The following is a 20795-nucleotide window of genomic DNA, read 5'->3' on the forward strand; positions in this document are numbered from 1 at the left end:
TATGCTCCACCTCCTTCCACCCTACCATATCCCAATCCCAACAGTCATCCAAGTACCTAATGCCTTTATTATTGAGACTCTTTGCAGCATAAATGTCAAGTAAAGCCAAAGGGGGGTTAAATTAATGTGTCCACCAAATACCCAAACTGAACATAGAGTTACTAGTCACTCTGCCACCCCTATCCCAAGCAATGAGTCCCAAACAGCCTTTCCAACTTTTGCATTACATTTTACAAACTGTTGAACTAGTAACCTTAAGAGGAGCAAATGAGAAGAGTTTATCCTTCCAATCTAATTCCACCCATTTACCTTTAGCCATCACATCAAAGAGCTCAACCAGTTCCCTCAAGTAGTGTTCTGAGATAAACATCTAGGAAGCATCAGAGCCGTCCTTACAATGCAATGAGTAGGTGGATGTATAATACCAATGCCCCCTTCTCCTTTAGGAACTTTTAGTTTGTCCCATGCTACCCAAGCAAATACGTTTTTAGTTACATTGTCATTCCTCCATAGGAAGTCTCTAACAAGTCCTATAATTTTCTTCCAATGGCACTTACCAATATCCAACATAGGGCAAAGGAACATAAAATAAGCATTCAGCACTGTATTGCAGATATCAACTCTGCTATAGAAAGGAACTCTGATGTCCTCCCATTTTTAATAAAAATTTCTCCAAGAACCTATTTATTGTCCACATTACCAGTTGTTTATTAGTAACCCCAACTCTAAAGGGAACTCCAAGTAGTTTGACAATCTGACCCTTTTGTACCACCTCATAGCCCCACCTTTGCATATCAAAATCATTATCCTCAGTCAAGTTGATAATTCTGGACTTTAGAATGTTGTCGCTTTAGAGCCAGAAGCATAGCAAAACTCCTACACTATCTCTAAAGCCAATCTTACATTATTGTTCTCAGCCCTTAAAAACAGTAAATAAGGAGTCATCAACAAAACATTGTATAACTAGTTGTTCACTATGCTTAAGCGTTAGCCCAATAATATTCCCATCGCTGCATGCTAATTCTAGGGAAATTACTAAAGGATGAGAAGAAATAGCAAACAAAAGAGGGGCTAGAGGACAACCTTGTTTGACTGATCTATTAATCCCAAACCCACCTACCACTCTTCCATTTAACATTTTAGAATAGCCTCCACTCTTCCAAAAAATGCAAGGTACCATTTTTTTCCCAAAACCTAGTTTTTCCATCACTCTTGCTACAAAAGACCAATGAGTCCAGTCATATGCTTTCTCTAAATCCAGCTATAACATGATGCATTTTTCATGAGTTTCGATAGCCACATCTCTTCCCAACAATGCAACAAAATATTATCATATATTAACCTTCCTTTGATAAAAGCTAGTTTTTTGGAAACATCTTGCAGCACTAGAGTAATTCTAAGAGCAATCACTTTAGCCAAAATTTTGTAAATCGTTGTTAGCAATGTAATTAACCTCTAGTGACCAAACCTATTACATGCAATTTGTTTTGGAATGAGCTTCACTAACCCTTCTTTAAAATCCTTATCCATAAGCCTTGTATTGAAGGCTCTCCTACAAATATCACCCACAACATCCTTCAAGGAAGACCAAAAGCCTATGAAAATCTTTGTGGATAGACCATCCCAGCCAAGGGCTTTATCTCTTCGCATTTTTAACAAGGCACACCAGCATTCTTCCACATCAATAAACACCATATTAGTGAATTTGGGAATTTCCCAATTCCCATTTTTGAATACTTAAAAAAGGGGACATGGATAACATATTTGTAAGTTTCTCAAAACCCTATCATATAACCTATCGTTGGAAAGTGCTTGAAAAATGGAATCTAAAGAGCTATAAAGCGCTCATTTTGGATTAGTGGTATTCAAGTTATGGTTAATCCAAACTTTTGACCACGTGTCCCAAACTTGTGGGAAATTCCCATATTCCCCAATATGGTGTTAATATCCCTTTCTAACAACCTTGCTTTGTCTGGATGCACATTTTGGCTCAATAAGCCAAACAGCCTATCTTTAGCTTGAAACCTCCTCAAGGAACAATCTTCCTTCAAGCTAAGAGTAGAACCCAAGAACTTAACCCACTTCTTAGTAAGAGTATTCATATCATTTAAGGGGGTCCTGTCTTTATCCAAAATGCTTCCCACAACCTCACTATCACTATTTCTTTTTGGAAGTTTGAATAATCTACTATCTGTCTCCTTTTGTTATTAAAGAAATTCCATTTCGCCCAATTCTCCTGTTCTCTGGGGACCATCTATCCTCCTCCTCCTTAATACTAGCTTGGCACTTAAAGTACAATATAGTATCCTTAGCATCCAAACCTTTGGTTTGTCTTTTAACAAGAAGCTCCTCTAACAAAGCTGCCCATTTCCTTCTTTCCCCTCTCCTTTCCTCAGCCCTCAATTTACCCACAACTCTCATAATCCTCTTCATTATGTTGGCAAACTGCCAACTCTCATAATCCTCTTCATTACGTTGGCAAACTGCCTCTAGGCAATATCAACCCCCCTTCTCCTTTTAAGTTTTCTAATTTCTTCTTCTATATAGTCCACAAAGAGAGGGTCAGGCTTAAGAAGCAAGTTATTCACTCTCAAATTTCTTGTTGGGTAATGAGAAAGATCCGTGTCAGTCCCATTATTTATGTTCCAGACCCACTTCAGAGGCAAATGATCAGAAAGTGCGGATGTACAATCTACAGAGACTCTTGAAGTATGGGGCACCCCCACGAGGCCTGTTGGCTAAAGAAAACCACGTCAATTCTGGAAGATGAGGGCAGATATTGGAGGCTGAAATAGGTATGACCTGTATTGTCTCTCGAGTCACCTACATATACCAACTATCCTTAAGGCCTAATCCCCTTCTAAGCTCTTCCCATTTCCCTTTCTCCTTCCCTAAGAGGATAGTGCTTCCACCACATCTATCAAGAGCCTTTTCTACCATGTTAAAATCCCCAAGGACAATACAAGGAACTTGAATATTTAAGTTGGCAATCCAATTCCACATATTACTCCTAATTTGATGACTGTGGAACCCAAATAAATTAATAATCCATATTCTATCCCCATCTAACAAAACCTCAACTACCAAAATCCTTCCCTTAGGGTGATTGGCAATGACACTAGGATTAAGATCTCTCCTCACTGGGGTCATAACCCCACTATACCAAAAATTAATTCCACCATAAAAAATCTCCAACTCACTAAACCTATCTAATCTAGGAGTTTTCCCAAAAAAAATTTGCTCTTGGATAGCAAAAACCAAGAAGCCCCAAGATTTCACTAACCCCCAAAACAAGGCATTCTTCTTTTTATCTTTGATACCCTTAACATTCCACTTGTAACCTATAAACTCTAGAAAACTTTTCATGAAAGAGTAGTTTTCGTTACCATCTCAACTTCCTCTTCATTCCTCATATTGGTCTGTTCATTTTGAATTCCTTTCCAAGCTTCCCCCACTAAAAGGTCAAATCTTTGTTCAGACAAGGGATAGCTATCACTATCATTAAGTGGACTGAAAGGATTACAGTAATAGATAGGATTCAGATTCCCACAATAATCCACCCTTTTACTCTTTGATCCCCAGTTAGGTTGAGCCTTCTTGGCTTTTGCCTTAGCCTACCTAACACTGGTTAACTTTAACCCATTTCCCTTCCAAAGTGTTTTTCCCACACTCATTCATTACTTCTTTACCTTGATGATTGTCATAGGCCAGAATTTCAACATGTTACCATGCTGATCAAGAAAAAAAAATCAAACTGCACATTAGTATGGGGGATGTGGGATATAATGCACATCTAATGTTACAGCTAGAGGTAGATATTCATAGGACCAAGTGGGCCATTAGACGCACCAACCCCGGGAGCCAAGTGAGATGGGGGATGTGTGATACAATGCATATCTGAGCAGCCAGAGGTAGATATTCATAGGACCAAGTGGGCCATTAGACGCACCAACCTCAGAAACCAAGTGTGATGTCAAGGTTACATTAGGGAGTTAGGGTCCAAGTGCAATAGGTTGTTTTGCTGACAAGGGAGAATATGGGACCAAAGGGGTGCTAGCACCCTCTGTTTTTGGAAGAATAAAATTAGGTGACCTTGAACATCCTCAGATGCTATGGTTTTGTGGACATGATGTGGAGCATTTTTTAAATCCTACTAAAGCAGCCAAGGATCTTTAATTCAACAAGGCTCCTGCAAGGTGGGTGGTGGACAGAGGTACTAACTTAGAATCTTTTGAGATGCAACTCCTTACAAATGGGGGGTTTGTCTTTAAAGATGTGGCTGGAATGGGTGAGCCTAAGCTGTGAAGAAGAAGTGCCCCTTCCTTTTTTTCATCGCTCAGCCACTCGGAGGTTTCTGCTTGGTTATTTGATAACCCCCCACCCACAACATTTTGACCCACACTTGGGTTCACAAAGAACTCTATGTCCCAATTAGGAGGCATGATCCCTGGTAGGGTACTCACAGAGTCTCTTTCACTTGCATGAAAGACTCTTCCTCCTTGTTGTACCAAATAAATGGTTCTGTCTGGGATGCTTGCTACAAAGGATACAAAGCTTAGGACAAAAGGAAAATAAACCTGGCAAGATACCTCGCCTTCTATGTGAAGGTTTGTTTCACATCCCGAGGAGCCTTCAGAAGTAGCAAAGCTTTTACCTTTTCTGGATCAGCCTCAATCCCAGTCTCATATACTACACGGCCAAGAAGAGAAACCTTGGCTTGGGCCAGGTGACACTTTTTTGGATTCAGTTGACCTCAAAAATCATCAACTCTCCTCAAAGAAAGTTCCAACTTCTCACAATGTACCAACCTCTAAACACCAAGTTCATCAATAAAAGACCTAATGAAAGCTCCCAAATAAGGCTCAAACACCAAGTTCATGAACCTCTACAAAGGTTGCTGGAGCATTTGTCAGCCCCCCAAAGGGCATGAACCTGTAAGCAAAGTAGCCCCACAAGGTGATGATAGTAGTTTTTCTTTGGTCCTCTAGAGAAACAGAAATCTAAAAATACCCTGAACACCCATCACACACACTGTATCTCTCATGCCCATAGCCACACTGTCCAAAATCCCATCCTAGAAAGGTAATGGAAACCTACCTCTTCTTTCAGCACTTTTCAAGAAGAAATAATGGCCAAAATCTATTAAAAAAATAGAGATGTACAGAGAATTACAGTTTTAAATCCATATAGGCTGTGCAAGAGAGGATTATATAGATGCGTAGAGCTTGAAGAGAGCTTCGCGTCTGTATAAAAACTTTCAAAAACGGACAACCGAGCGAAAAGTTATGAGCATTTTACTGTAAGACTATAAAACTGCCAAAATTCTATAAAAATAGAGATACACAGAGAATTGTAGTTTTAAATCCATATAGGCTATGCAAAAAAAGATTATATAGGTGCGTAGAGCTTGAAGAGAGCTTCGCGCCCATATAAAAACTTTCAAAAATGGACAATCGAGCGAAAAGTTATGAGCATTTTACTACAAGACTATAAAACTACCAAAATTCGCCTAAAAATTAGTAAATTTGGGAGAAATTCTGATCATCAATGAAGTAAGGGATTCAGAAATTAGTTATATGAGTGGAAAGAGCATAGAAAGAGCTTCCTAGCCATATGATCAATTTAAGAAACCAACACCCGAGTGATGAGTAATTACCGGTTGAAAATTGGGTATTGGACCACAAAAACTGCACTTCCCTCTCTTTGCATGAAACCTTAATTTTCACATAGCCTCTTGCCTTTCATCTCCTTCATGATTAAAGCTAGAGGGTAAGGGTTAACATTGCTCAGCGGACAATCGTAAAGATTTACCTATGGTTCCCAAAGTCTTTACACATGCTCATTACTGCTAAAACCATTGGTACCTCCAAAGGAGGGCGACAATAAGGCAAGGGCTACCTTGAGAAGTCACAGGCCCGCCAAGATAATAACTCCTTATCCCACTTATCATGAATCATCAAAGAGGTCTAAAATTGGGTTAAGCATGAGGAGCTAATGCTAAATGAGACATTCACATGTAAAGAGAGTGTTTGAATAGGGGTTTGAAAGATAACAGAATGGCAATGACACAAAATGCTCAATTAAGGAGGCTTATTCCTTAATTTGAAAGGGAGAGGAGGGCTCCTTTTATAGGTGGAGAATCACCCTCTCTTCCATTGTTACAAATTACAACATAAAAATCTTCAACCCTTCAGTGACATAAGGGTAGATGTCACCATCAATTGTCCTCTTAGGCTAAGTCTTCTATTGATTATTAAATTGAAGACTTTTTGACTTTGAGAGTGTGATGAGATAATAGCCAAGCCTAAGTGGCGTGTAGGTGGAGATCCCACTTACACATGGCGGAATTCTCCTCTTCCATGTAGGCATTCTAGAAGAATCTTTTCCAATTATGCACCTACACACACTCCTCCACATGCCTTCCACACTCCCCAACTTGTTGCCTTATGGTGAATACCATATTAATAATACAATAAAAATCCATGTGAGCATGAAGGCCCACTTTTATTTTCCACATCACTAGCCCATCTACCATACCAAAGTATTTATCAAGCATACTTGTGGCATTTACAATGTGTGCACCCTAAATCAAGTAAAACCATTATATTTGAAGATAGAATGCTGTTATCGGGGTAGCCGCCAAGCCGCCGCATCACCACGCCGTTATTCCGTTGTGGGCGCCGCAATCTTCTTGGACAAGCTTCCACTTTATTACCATTGAGAAACCATCAAAATATGCACAAAATTGACAATGAAAGATCAATTTTTCATGTCACAGTAGATCTAGACCTCAAATGCAATTCTAGCTCCACCACATGGTAGAGCTAGACCTCAAAGCATTCTATCTCTACAATGTGGTTTAGGTAGAGTACAGCTCTACCACAGTTACATTCAACCTTAGTCGGTTACATTCATTGAAGTCTAGCTCTACCACATGGTAGAGCTAGACCTCAAATGCAATTCTAGCTCGACCACATAGTAAAGCTGGACCTCAAAGCAATCTAGCTCTACGATGTGGTCTACCTATAGGATACAGCTCTGCCTCGTGTTAGAGCTAGATCAAATGCACTTCTAGATCCTTGGTTCTTCTAATGTGAAGTAGGTGTCTTCTTAGAGTAATTGGTTTTGTTGATGTGTATGGAACACAACTAGATCGATGCATTCTTGCTCTACCACATGGTAGAGCTAGACCTCAAAGCTTTCTACCTCTACGACTCTTGCTCCACCACGTGGTGGTAGAGCTAGACCTCAAATGCAATTCTAGCTCCACCAGATGGTAGAGCTATACCTCAAAGCATTCTATCTCTACAACATGGTTTAGGTAGAATACAGCTCTACCACAGCTACATTCAACCTCAGTCGGTTACATTCGTTGAAGTCTAGCTCTACCACATGGTAGAGCTAGAAGAATGCAATTCTAGGTCCACCACACGGTAGAGCTGGACCTCAAAGCATTCTAGCTCTACGATGTGGTCTAGGTAGAATACAGCTCTACCACGTGGTAGAGCTAGATCAAATGCATATCTAGCTCCTTGGTGATTGTCATGTGAAGTAGGTCTCTTCTTGGAGTAGTTGGTTTTGTTAATGTGTATGGAACACAGCTAGATCGATGCATTCTTGCTCTACCACATGGTAGAGCTAGACCTCAAAGCTTTCTACCTCTATGACTCTAGCTCCACCACATGGTAGAGCTAGACCTCAAATGCAATTCTAGCTCCACCAGATGGTAGAGCTATACCTCAAAGCATTCTATCTCTACAATGTGGTTTAGGTAGAATACAGCTCTACCACAGTTACATTCAACCTTAGCAGGTTACATTCATTGAAGTCTAGCTCTACCACATGGTAGAGCTAGAAGAATCCAATTCTAGCTCCACCACATGGTAGAGCTGGACCTCAAAGCATTCTAGCTCTACGATGTGGTCTAGGTAGAATACAGCTCTACCACGTGGTAGAGCTAGATCAAATGCATATCTAGCTCCTTGGTTATTGTCATGTGAAGTAGGTCTCTTCTTGGAGTAATTGGTTTTGTTGATGTGTATGGAACACAGCTAGATCGATGCATTCTTGCTCTACCACATGGTAGAGCTAGACCTCAAAGCTTTCTACCTCTACGACTCTAGCTCCACCACATGGTAGAGCTAGACCTGAAATGCAATTCTAGCTCCACCACATGGTAGAGGTAGACCTCAAAGCATTCTATCTCTACAATGTGGTTTAGGTAGAATACAGCTCTACCACAGTTACATTCAACCTCAGCGGGTTACGTTCATTGAAGTCTAGCTGTACCACATGTGGTAGAGCTAGAAGAATGCATTCTAGCTACACCACATGTTGGTAAAACTAGATGTCAAAGCATTCTAGTCAATACATTTATTAATCTTGCTCTGCCACTTGGTAGATATAATATCCATTGAAAAACCAGCACTAGAATACTTTGAAGCTTAGCTAGAATGCATTTATCTTGCTCTACCATGTGGTAGAGCAATGGTAGAGCTGGACCTCAAAGCATTCTAGCTCTACGATGTGGTCTAGATAGAATACAGCTCTACCACATGGTAGAGCTAGACCTCAAATGCAATTCTAGCTCCATCACATGGTAGAGCTGGACCTCAAAGCATTCTAGCTCTACGATGTGGTCTAGGTAGAATACAGCTCTACCACGTGGTAGAGTTAGATCAAATGCAATTCTAGCTCCTTGGTTCTTGTCATGTAAAGTAGGTCTCTTCTTGGAGTAATTGGTTTTGTTGATGTGTATGAAACACAGCTAGATCGATGCATTCTTGCTCTACCACAAGGTAGAGCTAGACCTCAAATGCAATTCTAGCTCCACCACATGGTAAAGCTAGATCTCAAAGCATTCTATCTCTACAATGTGGTTTAGGTAGAATACAACTCTACCACAGTTACATTCAACCTCAGCCGGTTACATTCATTGAAGTCTAGCTCTACCACATGGTAGAGCTAGAAGAATGCATTCTAGCTCCACCACATGGTGGAGCTGGACCTCAAAGCATTCTAGCTCTACGATGTGGTCTAGGTAGAATACAGCTCTACCACATGGTAGAGCTAGATCAAATGCAATTCTAGCTCCTTGGTTCTTCTCATGTGAAGTAGGTCTCTTCTTGGAGTAATTGGTTTTGTTGATGTGTATGGAACACAGCTGGATCGATGCATTCTTGCTCTACCACATGGTAGAGCTAGACCTCAAAGCTTTCTACCTCTACGACTCTAGCTCCACCACATGGTAGAGCTAGACCTCAAATGCAATTCTAGCTCCACCACATGGTACAGCTAGATCTCAAAGAATTCTATCTCTACAATGTGGTTTAGGTAGAATACAGCTCTACCACACTTACATTCAACCTCAGCCGGTTACATTCGTTGAAGTCCAACTCTACAACATGGTAGAGCTAGAAGAATGCAATTCTAGCTCCACCACATGGTAGAGCGGGACCTCAAAGCATTCTAGCTCTACGATGTGGTCTAGGTAGAATACAGCTCTACCACGTGGTAGAGCTAGATCAAATGCATATCTAGCTCCTTGGTTATTGTCATGTGAAGTAGGTCTCTTCTTGGAGTAATTGGTTTTGTTGATGTGTATGGAACACAGCTAGATCGATGCATTCTTGCGCTACCACATGGTAGAGCTAGACCTCAAAGCTTACTACCTCTACGACTCTAGCTCCACCACATGGTAGAGCTAGACCTCAAATGCAATTCTAGCTCCACCACATGGTAGAGCTAGACCTCGTGGTAGAGCTAGATCAAATGCATATCTAGCTCCTTGGTTATTGTCATGTGAAGTAGATCTCTTCTTGGAGTAATTGGTTTTGTTGTTGTGTATGGAACACAGCTAGATCGATGCATTCTTGCTCTACCACATGGTAGAGCTAGACCTCAAAGGTTTCTACCTCTACGACTCTAGCTCCACCACATGGTAGAGCTAGACCTCAAATGCAATTCTCGCTCCACCACATGGTAGAGCTCTACCTCAAAGCATTTTATCTCTACAATGTGGTTTAGGTAGAGTACAAATCTATCATAGCTACATTTAACCTCAATCTGTTACATTCGTTGAAGTCTAGCTCTACCACATGGTAGAGCTAGAAGAATCCAATTCTAGCTCCACCACATGGTAGAGCTGGACCTCAAAGCATTCTAGCTCTACAATGTGGTCTAGGTAGCTCTACCACGTGGTAGAGCTAGATCAAATGCATATCTAGCTCCTTGGTTATTGTCATGTGAAGCAGGTCTCTTCTTGGAGTAATTGGTTTTGTTGATGTGTATGAAACACAGCTAGATCGATGCATTCTTGCTCTACCACATGGTAGAGCTAGACCTCAAAGCTTTCTACCTCTACGACTCTAGCTCCACCACATGGTAGAGCTAGGCCTGAAATGCAATTCTAGCTCCACCACATGGTAGAGCTAGACCTCAAAGCATTCTATCTCTACAATGTCGTTTAGGTAGAATACAGCTCTGCCACAGTTACATTCAACCTTAGCGGGTTACATTCATTGAAGTCTAGCTCTACCACATGGTAGAGCTAGAAGAATGCATTCTAGCTCCACCACATGTTGGTAAAGCTAGATTTCAATGCATTATGGTCAATACATTTATTAATCTTGCTCTGCCACCTGGTAGAGAGAATATCCATTGAAAAACCAGCACTACAATACTTTGAAGTCCAGCTAGAATGCATTGATCTAGCTCTACCATGTGGTAGAGCAAGACTTATAAATGTATTGAGAGCTCCAAGAGGGAGTAATTAGGAAAAAAAAAATTGAGGTCTAGCTCTACCATGTGGTGGAGCTAGAATTGCATTTATTCGAGGTCTAGCTCTACCATGTGGTGGAGCTAGAACGGTATAGGTAGAAAGCTTTGAGGTCTAGCTCTACCACATTTACATTCAACCTCAGCGGGTTACATTCATTGAAGTCTAGCTCTACCAAATGGTAGAGCTAGAAGAATGCATTCTAGCTCCACCACATGGTAGAGCTGGACCTCAAATCATTATAGCTGTACGATGTGGTCTAGATAGAATACAGCTCTATCACATGGTAGAGCTAGACCTCAAATGCAATTCTAGCTCCACCACATGGTAGAGCTGGACCTCAAAGCATTCTAGCTCTACAATGTGGTCTAGGTAGAATACAGCTCTACCACGTGGTAGAGCTAGATCAAATGCAATTCTAGCTCCTTGGTTCTTGTCATGTAAAGTAGGTCTCTTCTTGGAGTAATTGGTTTTGTTGATATGTATGGAACATAGCTAGATCGATGCATTCTTGCTCTACCACATGGTAGAGCTAGACCTTAAAGCTTTCTACCTCTATGACTCTAGCTCCACCACATGGTAGAGCTAGACCTCAAATGCAATTCTAGCTCCACCACATGGTAGAGCTATACCTCAAAGCAATCTATCTCTACAATGTGGTTTAGGTAGAATACAACTCTACCACAGTAACATTCAACCTCAACCAGTTACATTCGTTGAAGTCTAGCTCTACCACATGGTAGAGCTAGAAGAATGCAATTCTAGCTCCACCACATGGTAGAGCTAGACCTCAAAGAATTCTAGCTCTACGATGTGGTCCAGGTAGAATACAGCTCTACCACGTGGTAGAGCTAGATTAAATGCATATCTAGCTCCTTGGTTATTGTCATGTGAAGTAGGTCTCTTCTTGGAGTAGTTGGCTTTGTTAATGTGTATAGAACACAGCTAGATCGATGCATTCTTGCTCTACCACACATGGTAGAGTTAGACCTCAAAGCTTTCTACCTCTACGACTCTAGCTCCACCACATGGTAGAGCTAGACCTCAAATGCAATTCTAGCTCCACCAGATGGTAGAGCTATACCTCAAAGCATTCTATCTCTACAATGTGGTTTAGGTAGAATACAGCTCTACCACAGTTACATTCAACCTCAGCCAGTTACATTCGTTGAAGTCTAGCTCTACCACATGGTAGAGCTAGAAGAATCCAATTCTAGCTCCACCACATGGTAGAGCTGGACCTCAAAGCATTCTAGCTCTACGATGTGGTCTAGGTAGAATACAGCTCTACCACGTGGTAGAGCTAAATCAAATGTATATCTAGCTCCTTGGTTATTGTCATGTCAAGTAGGTCTCTTCTTGGAGTAATTGGTTTTGTTGATGTGTATGGAGCTAGATCGATGCATTCTTGCTCTACCACATGGTAGAGCTAGACCTCAAAGCTTTCTACCTCTATGACTCTAGCTCCACCACATGGTAGAGCTAGACCTGAAATGCAATTCTAGCTGCACCACATGGTAGAGCTAGACCTCAAAGCATTCTATCTCTACAATGTGGTTTAGGTAGAATACAACTCTACCACAGTTACATTCAACCTCAGCGGGTTACATTCATTGAAGTCTAGCTCTACCACATGGTAGAGCTAGAAGAATGCATTCTAGCTCCACCACATGTTGGTAAAGCTAGATTTCAAAGCATTCTGGTCAATACATTTATTAATCTTGCTCTGCCACCTGGTAGATATAATATCCATTGAAAAACCAGCACTAGAATACTTTGAAGTCCAGCTACAATGCATTTATCTAGCTCTACCATGTGATAGAGCAAGACTAATAAATGTATTGAGAGCTCCAAGATGGAGTAATTGAGATAGAATGCTTTGAGGTCTAGCTCTACCATGTGGTGGAGCTAGAATTGCATTTCAGGTCTAGCTCTACCATGTGGTGGAGCTAGAATCGTATAGGTAGAAAGCTTTGAGGTCTAGCTCTACCACAGTTACATTCAACCTCAGCCGGTTACATTCATTGAAGTCTAGCTCTACCAAATGGTAGAGAGAATGCATTCTAGCTCCACCACATGGTAGAGCTGGACCTCAAAGCATTCTAGCTCTACGATGTGGTCTAGATAGAATACAGCTCTACCACATCGTAGAGCTAGACCTCAAATGCAATTCTAGCTCCACCACATGGTAGAGTTGGACCTCAAAGCATTCTAGCTCTACGATGTGGTCTAGGTAGAATACAGCTCTACCACATGGTAGAGCTAGATCAAATGCAATTCTAGCTCCTTGGTTCTTGTCATGTGAAGTAGGTCTCTTCTTGGAGTAATTCGTTTTGTTGATGTGTATGGAACACAGCTAGATCGATGCATTCTTGCTCTACCACATGGTAGAGCTAAAAGAATGCATTCTAGCTCCACCACATGATGGTGGAGCTAGACCTCAAAGCATTCTAGCTCTACGATGTAGTCTAGGTAGAATACAGCTCTACCACATCGTAGAGCTAGATCAAATGCAATTCGAGCTCCTTGGTTCTTGTCATGTGAAGTAGGTCTCTTCTTGGAGTAATTGGTTTTGTTGATGTGTATGGAACACAGCTAGATCGATGGAACACAGCTAGATCGATGCATTCTTGCTCTACCACCTGGTAGAGCTAGACCTCAAAGCTTTCTACCTCTACGATTCTAGCTCCACCGCATCGTAGTGTGACACGAAGTTGGGGTTTGGACTTCGGTCACTTCTCAGAATCAAAACACACTTGTATGAAATCTCACAGCCTCCTTACCTCCCTTTCTCTCCCTATGTTAAGATAAAGATATACACATCAAAGGTGAGATCATAATTCATGGAAGGAAAGATGAAAGGCTCCGGAGAAGTAAGAATTTCTGCCAGTCTTGCAGCTCCAAACAAGAGGGCAATTCTTTGTTGGAAGAAAATCTTCTGACTCAGGATTATGTGAACGGAAAACATACGGGGAATATTGGTAAGGTTCATCCATTTCGAATTGGGCGATTTGGACGGAAAATATTAAAGAAAATGAATATAGCAATCACTTACAAGAGAATAAGACACATGGGGTTTGCCTTTTGATAAGAGATTAGGAGGAATTAATCATGATAAAGAAGAAATAATGGCCAAAATCTATAAAAAAAATAGAGATGCACAGAGAATTGGAGTTTTAAATCCATATAGGCTATCCAAGAGAGGATTATATAGATGCGTAGAGCTTGAAGAGAGCTTCGCGTCTGTATAAAAACTTTCAAAAACGGACAACCGAGCGAAAAGTTATGAGCATTTTACTGCAAGACTATAAAAACTGTCAAAATTCTATAAAAATAGAGATACACAGAGAATTGCAATTTTAAATCCATATAGGCTATGCAAAAAAGGATTATATAGGTGCGTAGAGCTTGAAGAGAGCTTCGCGCCAATATAAAAACTTTCAAAAACAGACAATCGAGCGAAAAGTTATGAGCATTTTACTCTTCTTCTATCAGTTCCATATGATGGGTTCTCTCATTCGCCGCCCCGCTGGCCAAAAACCTCTGTATATCATAGTTTACACACTTATTGGTTGGATTTTATAGCTCATCAAAGTACAATATGACTAGCTTGATGTATTGTGTACATGTTTCTTCCTTTCCCTTCTTTTGTGACCACTTCTACCAAAATTCTAGATAGTCCCTTAACCCATGAGCCACATATTGGCTATCTCTCACATAATCAACCAATTGGTAGTAACAATAGGCAACACATTAGGGCAACCAATTGGTAGCATTGATTTTCCTTCAATGTCTCTATATAAAGCAGCTCAATTCATCCTTCTTTTGGCAACCACTCAAGTGATTTTGGGTTAATTTTGTACTGCATTATTGGAATTTCACCTCACATAAAAAATGAAAATCACAATGGTTTTAAGTGTCTCACTAGAGTGTCTTTCCTATCATGAAAATATACCCATCAACAAAGGTTTTGAATTCTAGAACTTGCATAATAATAAAAAGGTGTTGGTGAGATGACATTGCCTAAATGTATCCATTGAATGTGCGAATGTGAATGTCATACCAGTTTGCAACTTCTCTAAAAATATGCTAAACATTTCATCTATGTCCGTATGTGTATGTCCCACCATTAAGAAGCCTATCTGCACCATTTTGAAAACCCCTTTGGCTACTAGTAAAGACAAGTAAGCAAACAAATAATGGTTCCTATTCTCTGTTGCACAATTATCCAATTGGAGTAAAAGATTATATGGTAATTTACGATAAGATATTGGTTGGGGACTTGAAGAAAGATCATTTGACATTAAAGCTATGGCTTGAGGACTTGGAGTAGTATCATTATGACCACTTGTGATGGGTTGAGTACTTGCACAATTATCCAATTGGAGTAAAAGATTATATGGTAATTTATGATAAGATATTGGTTGGGGATTTGAAGAAAGATCATTTGACATTAAAGCTATGGCTTGAGGACTTGGAGTAGTATCATTATGACCAGCTGTGATGGGTTGAGTACTTGGAGAAACCACATTAGGGCCTAAAGCAATGGTTTTAGGACCTAGATTCTCCTCAATGGCTCTTGAGGAATTTTCAGTTGCAGTAATAACATCACTCATGCCTTGCATTTTGTAGTGATGATCAAGAGAATTTCTCAAGTTCAATGTGATGTCACACTCCGGCATACCATCATTGCACATAAGTGCCCCAGTGTATACGCATCAGTCTTTTCCAAGTTGTGTAAGCACATTGCAAGAGATCCAATTGTGGCATTGGGGTCCGATGGGGCCCCACAAACCATTCAAGGAGAAATCCATGCATTATATTTTCTAGTTAGCCTTTCTAGGAAATCATTTCATTTTCCCTAGTTTTCTACTTTTCATAAATCTCCTTATTTGTACCTAGGAAATTATATAGTGAATACATTATATCTCTATCTAAGGAATGCTTTTGGAAAGCCTAAAATCACTGCACTAAATAGCACAAGGCATACCAAGTGAAGAGAGCTAACATTTCACATGTCATTGCACTACAACAGAATGAGGGTGTAGCAGCGAAAATAGCAATGCTTTTATAACTAGAAGGATAGGGAGATGTCGGGCTATTCTTGTTGTGGCTAAAGAAGCTACTATTTTCATTGTGGGTTTGTTACTGAGCAATGAAAGAATATTGCTCAATAGAGAAATTTTGATGTTCAACAATGAAATAGCACTACTGAGCAACGATATTTTGCTATGATTTTTGTTGTTAAGTAGAGCTAAAGTACTACACAGTAAAGGCAAACTGGGGAGTTTTCACAGGACTCCCCAGTCTACCCAAGCTCTTTTTTTAAAAATTAAAACCAAGTCACAGTTTTATGACACAAACATAAACATGAAAAACACATAGATTGGGAAGAATGCAATGGAATCCAAAATTTATTTTATTTCTTAGTGTCAGGACTTTGGCCACATATACAAAAAGTATATCAATGAAGAGTTGGCTAATCGGAATCCTCATCAGATTTTGAGTGCTAATCATCAGATTTTGAGTGCTAATCATCATCGTCTTCATCCTCCTCTTCACTTCCTTTGACCGCTTCATGCTCGTAATTTGGATCTTCCTCTTCCTCTTCCCCTTCATCCTACATACATGCCATCAAGCATAAGGTAAGACTAGGGCAATAAGATACAGTTAGATGTAGATAAGAGAAGGGTTTTCTCACTACTTAACTCATCTACTTGATTTCCCAAAATGGACTCGTCCAAGTGTACGCCTTGTGTACATATCCACAGACACAGTGGGCTCTTTAGCCATAGTTGTACTCCTCCTTTGTTGGGTCACACCTAACAACCACCCTCTACAAAAAATAATTAAGAAAATATACAATTAGTTAAAGAAAACAATATACTATAAAACAAAATAAAAGAGGAGAATAAATGATTAGTATAATAGGTACTTATGAAACGAGCAATGAAGGAGGACTTTCCTCCCGAGCCCAAGTGTGAAGCCCATGGCTTTCATAGTTGGAAAGCACTCACCCGTGGCTTATTGTTGATGGCTTATTGTTGAAAAGCATGTGGGTGCTTTCTCATGAAGCTACATGCATTCCTCCACTCCTCGTGCGTGCAAACGCTGGGCTTTTCCAAATTATTCTTTGTCGCTCTCTTGATATTTTCTCTCCTATTAGAGAGAAAAAGCCTGATTCTTCTCTTCATCCACTCCTTCGAGAAGAAAAGACCCGCATGTGGAACAAGGAACTCCAACTTAAGAACATCAATGATGTATTTCTTTGAAAGCTCATTTTGTACTTTGCACTTGTTGAATGAGTTCAAGAACTCTAGGTTAGCAAGTACATGCATGCATTTCAGGGTTTACTTCACTCCTACATCCATCACGAGGGCACCATCAACATCCACGTTGTATGGTAGGTGGATCAAATGATGGAATCAGTCTCCTTAGGGCTGGCTGATAATAATGAGTAGATGAAGAGCTCCCTTTCTAGGTAGATGCATCGGGATACCTAATGCTACTTTTGCCAAAGCAAAAATATTTTGCTCCCCCCACTAGCATGTCTACTAGCCCCCTCAGACTCCCTACTACGTCGTCGTCGTTGTGTTGAAGATAGTCGTGAGGGAGTGGGGGTGGGTCTAGTCGAGGTCGGTGGTGTAGGCTCATCACAACCATAGCGTGATGGGCCTGCACCACTCAGCCCCGTGCCACTCAGCACCCAAGGTTGAAATAAAGGAAAAACATGCTGTAAGCAATCAAGAGAAGAATACAACTTACCACTCTTATGTGAAGATAAAGTAGAGGATTAGTGCAAGAGATGCAAAACAAAAGAGGTAACACAAAAGATTTCTCTGATAGAATAATGCTTAAAGCTTAAACAAAAAAGGAAACATGTGATATTATAACATTGTTGAGACCTTCCACAATACTTCTCAGACAAGCAGGGTGGACAGTGCCCCTTTTGGATGATAGCTTCGAAGGACTTTCCACATGATCTCCAAGAGAAGGATAGTGAAGAGATTGAGGGCTTTCCCTCCACTATAACCACCTACTCGTGGATAACCACTCCTAAATTAACTTAAATAGCATTCTAGATGGCCTATAATAATGTCCCATATCTCTATGCATAAGCCTAGATCCTAAACCCAACATGAGGCCAATAAACATCAAGTTGCATAAATATGATAGCTTACCTTAACAATGTTAGCCAAAGGAGAGGATAACAATGCAAGATATACAAAACATAACATGAGAAAAAGTGATTAGTTACACATTTAAACTTCATACATGCATAGCCTATGCATAAGGGCTTATATATAAACACTAATCCCTAAACCTATGCATAAACCCTAAACCATATGCCTATGCATAAACCCTAAATTCTATGCCTATGCTTAAACCCTAAATGATAAGCCTATGCATAAACCCTAAACCCTAAGCCTATGCATAAACCCTAAACCCTAAGCCTATTACATAAGGGCTTATCCATAAGCCTATGCATAAGCCCTAAACCCTAAGCCTATTACATAAGGGCTTATCCATAAGCCTATGCATAAGGGCTTATCCATAAGCCTATGCATAAGCTTATATGCATAAAGGCTATTGCATAAGGGTGTTGCATAAGCCTATCGCATAAGGGCTTATGCATTTTCTTATGCGCATAAGCTTAAACCCTAAATCCTAAGCCTATTGCATAACCCTATGCATAAGCCCATTACATAAGGGCTTATGGACAAGCCTATTACATAAGCTTATGCATAAGGGCCTATGCATGAACCCTAAGCCTATTGCATAAGGCTTATGCATAAGCCTAAACCCTAAACCCTAAACCCTAAACCTATTGCATAAGCCAAGCATAAGCTTATGAATAAGGCTTATGCATAAGCCTATTGCATAAGGGCTTATGAATAAGTCTATGCATAAGACTATTACATAAGCCTATGCATAAGGGCTGATGAATTAACCCTAAGCCTATGCATAAGCCTAATGCACAAGGGCTAATGCATAAGCCTATGCATAAGGGCTTATGTATAAACCCTAAGCCTATTGCATAAGTCTATGCGTAAGCCTATTCTTGATGGTTGGAGAGAGAGGTGGATTTAGATGTATGCTGGCTAGCCCCATAAAAGCTAGGGAAAGAGAGGTCCCTTAGTCGGGATGGGTTATCTATAGAATTCTTTATTTCTTTCTGGCCCTCCTTAAAGGATATAGTATGGAATATAAGTGAAGTGTCTTTTAATACTACTAATCTAAACAAAGATTTGAAGGAGGGGGTGATGAAACTGATTTCCAAACAGGCTGCATGTTAGCAAATTTAATCACTAGAGACCCATCACTTTGCTAACGATGGTATACAAAATTCTAGCCAAAGTTATTACCTTTAGGATTACTCTTATTCTACAAGGCAGTTATGTCTAGGAAAAAATATGGATTCATTAATGGTAGATCTATATATGACAACATATTTGTTGCCATGCTAAGAAGGGATGTGGCCTAGAAAATAGATCAAAAATGCATTTTGTTACATCTTGACTTGGAGAAATCCTATGATAGGATTCATTGGTCATTTGTGGCCAGGGTAATTGAAAGGGTGGGCTTTAGAAACAGGATGGCTACCTGTATTTATACCCTCACCATGTTTTTCCACTCTAAACTGCTATTGAATGGAAGACTAGTGCAGGGATTTCCGGGTTAGAAGATGTATGAGACAGGGGTGCCCTCTTGCTCCCTTGCTATTTGCTATTGCCTCTCATTCCTTGATAGTGGCCCTTGAGGATGCATGTGTAAAAGGAAGGGTGACTGGGGGACTAAAGTGGAGGAGTGGTGGTGGGCAACTAGTTATCCAATGCTTTGCTGATGACTCAGTGCTTTTTGTGAAGGTAGAGGATGACAATATGAGATAAGATTTACATATTATATAGGAATTTTATGAGGCTTCTTGGACTAGATGTGACATACATAAGTCTAAGATCATTAGTTTCATTAAAGGGGTGTGAGGTAATTAGGAGGGCCAAATAGTTAGACATTTAGTGTGGAGGTGAAAAATAAACAATTGACTGATTGGTCCTCCCTAGAGAGATTTATCCAAAAGTTGAAGAAATGGGAAGGGGATAGGGTTCCGTTTTATGACATGCTAGTCTTCAATGCCTGCATCATGTTCTTATGGGAATCTATAGAAATGGGAAGGGGTTAGGGTTCCCTTTCATGACAGGGTGGCTATCGGTTATGTAGTCTTCAATGCCTACACCATGTTCTTATGCTTGTTCTGGATTTTGGTAAATGTTATTGGAAGAAGATTCTGAGGCCTGTAAGGGACTTTTTATGGACAAATGGGAGGAGCAACATGAAAGTGGTAGCCTGGCTTTCTTGGGATAAGCTGAGGTCTCAAGGCATTGGCATCCTACATTTACCTGCTCATGCTCAAGCTAGGATACCTTTGTACCTTCCCTGCATCAAAAGGACATATGGGCTAAGCCGGTAAGGGAACAAGTGGAAGATTATTATGTCCTTATAAAAATAGATGGTTGGGTTTACCCTATAAAGATAAGTTGTCTGAGAATTACAGGTTCTCCTTTTTGTAAGTTCCTATGTGACAAATGGAAGAAAGTGTTGGGGTTGGTGATTTGGGATGGTTGCTCAAGAGTCATAGGAAAATCTTTGTTTAGCCTGGGGATATGGTGGACTCATAAGTTCACCCCTCCTTTGGCCCTTCTGGATATTAAATTATCTAAGAAGTTGAACAATAAAGGTCTTAGAAGATTGGCTAACTATTGGGATTGGTTAGTCAGGCGCGCTGATACACGGGCGTATACACACGTTTTGTCAATTTAGCTACGCTTAGATGCGCTGATAGGAGGGTGTATACACGCGTTTTGTCAGTTTAGTTGCGCTTATACACGCGCATTTCACAGAGTATCCGCGTATATACACGTGACTTTTCCAGATTTGATGTGTCTATACACGTGCATTTCACAGAGTATCTGCGTATATACACGTGACTTTTTGCAGAGTTGACGCGTCTATACACGTG

This window comes from Cibotium barometz, chromosome 33 (genome assembly GCF_041138505.1).
Source record: "Cibotium barometz isolate CiBa-2024 chromosome 33, ASM4113850v1, whole genome shotgun sequence".
Taxonomy (NCBI): domain Eukaryota; kingdom Viridiplantae; phylum Streptophyta; class Polypodiopsida; order Cyatheales; family Cibotiaceae; genus Cibotium; species Cibotium barometz.